Genomic DNA, 10,542 nt, shown 5'->3' on the forward strand with positions numbered 1-10,542 from the left:
ATGGGATAAATATTGTTTTAAAAAGACATTTAGCTTCTGATATTGGACTTCAGTTATTTTATAAATACTCAAATTTATGGCATTCTATCATTGCAAATATTGAGACTATTTATTTAGTGAGAAGAGGATAGGACTTCAAAGATTATATTAATTAGATGAGAGAGTCAGACGATGGTAAGGGAGTATGGTAATAAAATTGGTATGAGGGTACCATTTCTCTTTATTCTATACAACAATGCCTTAAAAAAATTAAGCGACTTTATAAATTATGAGGGCACTACTTTCCCAAAATGTAGCTTATCATGTGGAGAGAATTCTAATGGTAGCATCTTGGTATTTTCAGAAATGACAGGAAATTACTTCTTATTATTATGTCATCACTACCCAATCAAATATCACAGACTTATTCTGATTACTCATGTTCTATTTTAATATGTGTGTGTGTTCTAACCTAATTCCTCCCAAAAGTCACATGATGACATGGAAATTTTAATAAATGGCTGCATCTGTGATCATATAATAAGAGAAAATAATGTTAGTTGGGGGCTTGTGTCACAGGTCAGGATGGGATGGAACACCAAAGAGATCTCTGAAGGCTAGAAGTTCACATCAGGTATAACAGAGGCACTGTGAGAATGTAGGAAGTATATATAAGTTCACAAAAGAAGCTGACAATATGCCATAGACACTTGGTCTGCTTTCAAATTATGCTCTGAGTCTTAAAGGTAACCAGCATTTGGTGGTATTGTTGAGAATTATCATGTGTACTAGCTTTGGAATAATTATCATTAATTGATACCTACTGTAATCCAACAGAAAATTTGAGTTAAGGTGTATATGAAGGTAAACTTATTCATCAATACACACACAAAATGATATAGTGGTAGACTCCCACTGCCACATCAGCCATGCAATCCTGGACATACACAATCATTAAATTGGCAAAAGTCAAACAGTTCATCACCAGAAGTCAAGACTCAATTAGCAATACAGTTGGATAATGGAAGATTATCCACTCAATTCTGTGGCTTAACTGTTTTCTTTCGTTTTATAAATGTAGCTGGTTAGAGTCTGCTAGATTGCTGAGTGAAGAAATTATTAGGAGATAGATCTGCGGTGGAAAAGAAAAGAAGTAGCTACAATGAGTGCATTTATTTAAGCTCATGTTGTTTTTAAAAGCAGACATTCAGTTTATTTTATTGTAAGATTCCTGTTAAATATCAGTCAAATTTCTTCATCTGACTCTGTCCTCAAAGAAATAAACAAAATCAAAATTAGGCATTCTAGACAAACAGAGTATTTTGGATTTAAAGATGCACAACAAAATCTTTGTACCTTCTTTAATTAAAATGATCAAATATAACTTAAGCTAGATGCGGTTTCACCTAAAGTTCATCACATGCCTGTGTAATATTTGGGAGGAAAATGAACATATTAGCACTTAGTATACTTTTTATTTTTAAATTTTTTAAAAGTTAAAATTAGTAAGATTCAGTATTTTAAATATTACTCTTACCTATATCAGATAATCGAAATTATTAAATTTGTGCTAGATTTATATACCATTCCAGCCACTAGAATGCTTCACGGCATAAAATTTTTCCATGATTCTCCCAATTCTTATTATAATGAATTGATCTGGTACATGTGTGTTTGAATGTGTGTTTGAAAATGCATATATCTGGGGGCGCCTGGGTGGCTCAGTGGGTTAAAGCCTCTGCCTTCAGTTCAGGTCATGATCTCAGAGTCCTGGGATCGAGCCCCGCATCAGGCTCTCTGCTCAAACAGGGAGCCTGCTTCCCTTCCTCTCTCTCCGCCTGCCTCTCTGTCTACTTGTGATCTCTGTCAAATAAATAAATAAAATCTTTAAAAAAATGCATATATCTGAATCCCTTGCAGGAGAAATCTACACATCACTGCTATACATGGAATCAAAAACCTAATCCTGTACAATATGGGATTGCATTATTGAAAGATTAGAGAAATGACTAGAAAAGTCTGTTGAAAAAAAGATTGCAAACATGATTATATTCAATTTTGTTTTATCAAGTGTCTGTTTTGTTTTGTTTCATTTTTATGAAGAGAGCCACTAAACTTTTTCTATAAAGGGCCAGATAGTAACTATTTTTGGCTTTAAGGGCCACACATGTTACAACTACTCAACTTCGTTATGGTACCATGAAAGAAGCTATAAAAATACCCAAACAAACGGGTGTGACTATTATCCAATAAAACTTTACTTATAGACACTGAAATTTTATTTTCATGTAATTTCTACATGCCATAAAATATTCTTCCTTTGATTACTTTGTAACCTTTTAAAAAATGTGAAAACCATTCTAGGCTCATGAGCAATGCAGAAACAGGAGGCAGGCAGGATTGGGCTCCCAGGGAATATCCTGCTTAACCCAGCTTAATACTAATTTTCCTATCTCTTACAGCTTTCAGGTAAAGTCACTACAAATGTATAGCTAATTAATAAGACAGCTATTAATAATAGACAGTAGTAAATTATCTATTTATAATATATCCTTAGATACATATACTTACATACTCATTCAAGATATATTTATTAATAACTTTGCATGTGCAAAGCATGTGTTGAATTCAACAAATGATACAAAGAGAGTATGACACAGCTTCTATCTTCAAAAGGCTTAAAAATCTATTAGAAATTTTGAGCGATCTACTTTACACAGAGGCCACATGGCATAACTGCCCAAGTTGAAAGGTACATAAGTACTTAGAAGTTCCCAATGTGAGATGATTGCTGACATCTTAGCAAATGTTTTCATGATATAGAGTATCTTTTTCCTAAGACTCAATGGATGACAGTATATTTACAAGCAGTTGGTAAAGACACAAGAAGATAAGATAAATTCTAGGTGTGGCAAGGCAGAATTATCAGCCAATATCTTACAGATAAATAATTTCACGGATAGGTAACTTTTTTCTTTTTGAGAATAAAAATGGTGAGACTAGGCAATTTACAGAGGAGAAATTCTCTAGCTCAGAAAGAAATACTATTCATTTTAAGGTGAAATTAACCAAATAAAAAGTTTGTATCTACTATGTACCTCTCACCGGGTCCATCTCTAGGTTACAAAAATTAATAACACAAGTACTTTCTGTCTGAGTGTTTTGCAATATAACAGAAGGCTGTAAACTGTAAAACAGTTGTATCCTAGCACAAGGAGTAGAATATAATGTCTATAAAATGATGAGGGAACATTGTGTTGCAGGATTTCTTCTCCTCTCAGTGCCCATGGTTCTTGATCATGCCACTTGGAAGAATGAGGAGGTAGAGTAGACAAAGAGTGGTGGGAAGCAAAAGCAAAGTTAATTGAGCCACAAAGCTCCCAAAGTGGGAGGGGACCTGAGAGGGTTGCCACAAGAGTTTCTAAGTCTGGGTTTTTTAGGGCTTGTTGGCAGGCTGTTTTAATCTGATTAACCCTCCATGTGCTTGTCATCCATCAGGTGTTTGTCATCTATCACATGGGAAATGGTAGAGGGCTCTTTCTGAGTGGTGTAGAATCCTTAAGGGTAGTTTCCTCCTAGGGCGAGGGGCAGGGGGCCTCTTGTCCCTGCCTGCCTCTCTTCCAATGATCCTTCATCACTTGCAGATATTGATATCTGATTAATTCTAATGGGGGAGTGGAGAGGTGAAGATTTTTTTTTTTAAATTAGTAATACTAGGAATTTTCAAAGAGAAAGGGTTAAAAGAGGATAGGGTACCAAAGGACAAATACAAACTTACAGAGATATAAAGAAACAAAATGTTTTCCAGGGTATAGAGGTATAAAAGAAAGGAAGCAAAGAGCATGTTAGCAGGAAATGAAATTAGAAATTCCTCCCAAAGCCTATAATTAATTAGGCAATATTAATTTTTCAGGGCATATGCTGAAAGTAAATGTGTTAAAAGGCAAAATTATTTTGTTTATTTTATTATTTTCTGGTAAAGTGATCCCAGGCTTCTGAAGCATATTAAGTGTGCAGCTAACTCTGGAGATTTTATCAGAAAAGTAAATGAACATACTGCTTCAGTTCACATTTAAAATGATCAATATTTTCTATTCACATATGTAAGAAGATAGGTGGGAGCTCAAGTAAGTGAAGGACATAAGATATTATGAGTAGATTCTTCTACCTCAAAGAGGACAATAAACCATTTCAGGCTAGATTGATAGCAATTTTATTGGTTTCCAGATTTGGGGAAAACTATTTTCCCTAATGAAGGATCTTGAATTCTATTGCCCGTTAAGAATGGAAGAGAATGACAATGAATATTTTTTTTTTAATCTCAAAATACCTTTTTAAAAGATTTATTGATTTATTTGAAAGAGAGAGAGAGAGAGAGAGATCACAAGTAGGCAGAGAGCCAGGCAGAGAGAGAGGGGAAGCAGACTCCCCACCGAGCAGAGAGCCTGAAGGGGGCTCGATCCCAGGACCCTGAGATCATGACCCGAGCTGAAGGTAGAGGCTTAACCAACTGAGCCACCCAGGCACCCCTCAAAATATTTTTAATCATAGACCTAAACAGAAAAATGTAATGTTTGTCTACTGGCAGTTACATCATTTGAATTAGTCTTTTCCAGTTGTCTTAAGAATGAAAATAGAGTGAGACTCAGAATTGAATGCAGATCAGGTTGAAAGGAACAAAAGATGGAGTCCAGATGAATGAGCCTAGTTCTTTCAAGAGTTTTGTTCTTCAGAGCAAAGAAAGGCTCTGTGGAGCTGATTTTCAGTGAGGAAAGGTGCTAGGTTCTCTAAGGAGTTTTACTAGTAAAAACAATTTACCAACTTTGTCCAATTTTTGAATATTAATGTGCTTCAGAGTGTTTATTTTATAAGTTCTATTCGATTAATTATCCTAAATATATATTTTCTCCTATGAGAATTTACCCTTTTAACTTATCTTTTTCTCTCTTAATAGATGATCTTAATATAAGGTTTTTAACTGGAAAGTGAAAACATTGATCAAACAAAGACATAAAGCCTCAGGTTATGCAATCTGCTCAGAAACAGATAATGAGATGAAATTTAATTCAAACCCCAATTTTTCTTACCCCAAAATCACCACATTGTATTACCACTGAGTATTACTTTGTGTAAAACCCTGTATACTAAATGCAATATGAGATACAAGAAACCAAGGGAAGGTAAGGCATCATGATCATATTTTTATTCTCTAAATGCGTCTTTTTTTTTTTTTTTTTTAAGAGGGGGCAAGAGGGGCAGAGGGAGAGAGAAAGAATCTTAATCAGGCTTCCAAGCCCAGCCCAGAGCCCAGTGTGGAATTTGATCTCATTATCCTGAGATCAGGACTTAAGCCAAAATCAAGAATCAGGTGCTTAACCAACTGAGCCACCAGGAGTCCCTAAACATGTCTCCTTTAAAGGCCTTTGCTAAGCTCTTACCGTTCTTCATCTTGCCAAGTCCACTTCTGTCCCTAGGCTTTGCAGTTGCTGTAACCTCTCTTCAGATAGCTCCTTCCTCAGAGAGTGGCATGACTTGCCCCTCTCCTTTGGGCACTCACATATCTGCTCACTTCTGTCATCTCCACAGAGGCCATCTACATAGCTCATTGTCACTCTTTATTCTTTTTTTTTTGTATTTTTTAAAAAAATTTTTATTTCTTATTTTTTAATAAACATATAATGTATTTTTATCCCCAGGGGTACAGGTCTGTGAATCGCCAGGTTTACACACTTCACAGCACTCACCATAGCACATACCCTCCCCAATGTCCATAATCCCCATCCCCCTCTCCCAACCCCTCCTCCCCCCAGCAACCCTCAGTTTGTTTTGTGACACTCTTTATTCTTTTAATCTGCTTTATATTTTGCATATGATGTATCTCCTGCAATTACATACATATTTATGTGCTTCCATTTATTTATTACTATCTGCCTAAACTCCATGAGGGCAGGGATTTTGTCTTGTTCACTCTTTTACTTTCAGGGCCTATAGCAATTCTGAGCTCATAGTAGGTATTCATCAAATACTTGTAATGAATGAATAGATAACTCAATTAATTATCTGAGAAAAACACATCAGGAAAAATGGGACCTATTTAATAAAACAGAGAGAAATGTATACCATATTATAATTAGATCTATAAACAAAACTCTATGGGATTCCAAAGAAGGAAGCAATTATATCCAATTTAAGATTTATGGAAAGCATAACAAATGAGCCAAAACTTGAGCTATCTCGGAAAAGGGGTGTTTTAGAATAACAGGGCATGATGAATACAGGCACAGGCAGAAACAAATTCTGACGGTACCTGTTATTAAAGATTCTTATGGAAAATGAGACTGGAAATACAGGTTTGCCTCAAATTTCATGGAAAACTAATTGGATGCCTGCAAGCAGTGGGAAGCCAAGTTTTACTGAAGATGAATGCCTGTGTCACCAACTGGTTCTATCAGGCTACAATGGGCAACCTGTAATTCTCAGACACAAATGAACAAAATTAGGATCTTAATGCCTAATTTCTTGACTTTGGTGAAAATAGTAATTCCTGGTCTTAGCTGAAATATGTTAAATTAATTTGAAGCTAACCAATTCTATTTAGTTGGTATATAGTGATATACTTATAATTTACATACTGTTGAGATACGAGCTGATTGAACATAGAGATTTTGGCAAGTTCAAGACTTTATCACAAGGGAGAAGATGATAAAAATAATGACTTTTCTCAGTCAGGAGATATTAATTTCAGTATAATATCTATTAACAACTTAATATATGAAGTAAATTCTGTGCCTTGATCTCATTTTCTTACTTAAAATGAAAATAGTACTACTACCCTATACTTCTAATCCTAACAAAAGGAATAAGGTATCTTTTTTGTGTTCTTGGATTAACTCCACCATGAGGGGACTTTCCCCACCCTGCCCCACAACATCAAGCAATTCTCAGATACCAGTAGGAGTTCAAGAATAAATAAATAAATGACAGGTCAAGTGCTTTTCTTAATGTTTATTAAGAAATAGTTCAAGTTCAACTTAGTTCTGACACAATCTACTAGGAGATACTGTCCAATGCCACAGGTGAAGGGTTCAGTCCTACAAGAGTGCCTTTATTCCCCGACTTCAGATGCCAGTTGCAGTTTCAGGTTGTTACCTGTACTTCTTCTGACTGATTGGTTATAAATCAGAGGTTCCCATGATCCTCTCTTCGATTTTAATTAATTTGCTAGAACAGCTTACCAACTCAAGAGACCTGCTTACTCACGAGATCACTGGTTTATTTTGAAAAAGTATCACTCAGGAATCACTGGAGAGAAGAGATGCATAGGGCAAGGCAAGAGGAAAAGTGTCTGAGCTTCCATGTCTTCTCCAGTTGTAGCACTCTTCCAGCATCTTCACATGTTCACCTACCCAGGAGCTCCCCAAATCCAATCCTTTTGAAAATTCATGCAGGCTTCATTACATAGTCCGGATTGATTAAATCATTGGCCATTAGTGATTAATTCAGTTTTCGGGCCCTCTCCCCATTTTGGAGGTCAGGGAGATAGGAATGAAATTTCCAACCCTTTAAACACATTGTTGGTTCCTCTGAGAACTAGCCCCCATCCTTAAGCTACCCAGAAGCATTCCCAAACTCTCATTAACATCACAAAAGACACCTCTATCACTATCGTCACTTAAGAAATTCCAAGGGTTTTAGGAGCTCTCTGCCAGAAATGGGGACAAAGAGCAAATATATATATTTCTAACTAATCACAATATCCCAAGATACTTCATATAAAATATTACTCTAGTGGAAATACCAGAATGAATACAGACAAAAAAATACATATATGCCAGGTCAAGTGCTTTTCTTAATGTTTACTTAAGAAATACATTTTATTCTCCTATTTTTGAAGGTCATTAATCATATTTGTTTTTAAAGATACAAAGTAGACATTATAACTATGAAGATAAATAAAATAGCACCTGGTCCTCAACAAACTCACCTCTAAGTATAAAAAATGCATTTAGATGGTAGGCTGAACTTTAAAATTCAAACATGTCTAGTAAAACATGTCAGGGAGAAAGAATTTACTCTGTCCTTCAAGGTTCTTCTAGCTGGACTAAGAATTAAATGACAGGAGACAGATAAACTGAAATTTAGTTTTATACACACAGGTAATCCACACAGAAATTCCAAAGATAAGGCAGTCAAAATGAGGTATATAGAAACTAAGGAGAAGTGGGTAGGAGTTTGGTACTTCAAAGGGAAGGAATGCAATTCCCAGGAAGATGAAAAAGATGTTTGGTAAACAAATGTTTGCTGGCACTCAGAAACAATGGAACATAGAAGATTTTGATTAAACAGATCTTGCTAGGTTCCTTGCTGTTTACCATACCTAGTTCATATCATAAGGTAGATATCTATGGTAATAACTTTCTTTCTGGATCATGTCCCCTGTCTAAATTCTTTTTAGGAGTAGATGTGGAGGTAAAGAGCTTTTTCTGAATCTGTTGAGTTCTGATTGACTTAACTCAATTATATTCATGCCAAAATGGCCCATCTTGGGGCAGACTGACCTTGAAGCCTATACATGTAAAAAAGGATTTTTTTTTCAAAAACTTATCATTGATATTTTGAATGGATATATAAACTCAAAAACATATCTTAAAAGAGAAAATTAATCAAAGTTCATCTCTAGCTTGGCCTATATTCTTAGTGAATAGAAATTAAGAAATGTTATGTAAAGGAAATATATATAAATACTCAAGCCTCAATGTTAAAAGAAAGTAACTACATTGTAAAGTGCTGATGGTAAGATAGTAAAATGGAAACTAATTTTTTTTTAAGGTTTTATTTATTTGACAGAGAGAGAGATCACAAGTAGGCAGACAGGCAGAGAGAGAGGGGAAGCAGGCTCCCTGCTGAGCAGAGAGCCTGATGTGAGGCTCCATCCCAGGACCCTGAGATCATGATCTGAGCTGAAGTCAGAGGCTTAACTCACTGAGCCACCCAGGTACCCCTGGAAACTAACTTTTATTAACTAAAGCATTGACTTTATTTCAAGAGTTTCTAGACCTTCTGAATGTAATGCATGAACAGAGAAAGAGTCAGAAGCATAAATGTATTAGCAAATAAAACTGTGCATGGTTTAAGCGATTTGGGGCATTTCTTTACTGATAGTGGCCCAGATGTTCCAAAGACACATCAGCCTTATTGTTTTAATCACTACTAAAATATCCACACAGAATAAGGACTCAAACTTGAATGGATACTTGCAGCACTCTAGTGGCCATTCTTTATAAGTGCAAAGACACTGCAGCAAAATAAATCACAGTGGATGACACAGATGTTCTTGAAAAGACAGTCTATACCCATAAACCAGCATTGAAATTAAATCTGTTATTCTTACTCTGTACATAATTAAATTTAAATTAGCAAATTTATCCTGCTAATTTTCTTCTTTTCTCAACGCTGCACATTTTGGAGGATAACACTTGAGGGCTGTGGAAGCACAAAGTGATTAAGGAGGTAAGAAAATATAAAGGCTCCAGAGCTCACTCAAGTCAAAGACCATAAAGGGATTAGTCTGGAAAGATTTCGTTAAGAATCATATTAATTAGAGTTGCAAATGAAGGTAGATTAATAACTTCACACTCTTAGAGTATAAATCAATTTTGTGTCTGTAATAAATAATTTTGTTTAGCTAAGGTAGAGTCTTCAAACTTATATAAGAAAAAAAGTTAATTGGACGAAATACCATCTAGGGAACACTTCAAAGTGTTTACCAGTGTTTATTGGGCAATATGGGAGATCATTATAAGAATGGGGAAGGTCTAGATTATAGCAATGCAGAAGGACTAGATTATAAGAATGGAGAAAGACTAGCAGGGGTTGGGGGAGTAGTATAAATTGTGCAAGGAACTGATTAGGGAGAAATTATATTGTACATGATAATGAATTAAACAGAATTTAGACTTCGAGATGTGAATGTAAGTCCAGCTACAAAATAAACATAAATCTATGAAATCACGTATTTATCTATCAAAAGGATGATTTTGGTTAACATAATTATTTTCTTTCCTTTTATCAATGACTGACTTTAAAATTCCTGAAAGATAATAATTTTAGAAAAATATGCTTTAAATAATTCATCATCTGAGTGTTAAAATGCCACTCTCACCATTTGATAAAAATTTGGTAATAAAATGTAAGCTGACAGTTGGGTAAATGAAATACTGTTTAGATAAGCTTATCTGTTCTTCAGCAGAAATATATGCATAAAGTTGTCTTTATTTCATAAATGATATACACATCTTCTAAAAACTCACTTTGCTGAAAAAGAGCTTAATAGATGTCAGAAAAAATAAGGTAGCATTTTACTTTAAAAAGCTTTGTTTTTAGTCCATTGATTCAAGTTTTTAAAAACAATGTTTAAAAAGATCATTTTAACCTTAAATATTCCCTTTATTAGGATCTACATATATATTCATGCACAAGTCAAATATTAATACGATGACCTAATGCCAGGGCATTTTTTTAAAAGATTTTATTTATTTATTTGACAGAGATCACAAATAGGCA

Source organism: Meles meles, chromosome 5 (genome assembly GCF_922984935.1).
Source record: "Meles meles chromosome 5, mMelMel3.1 paternal haplotype, whole genome shotgun sequence".
Lineage (NCBI taxonomy): Eukaryota > Metazoa > Chordata > Mammalia > Carnivora > Mustelidae > Meles > Meles meles.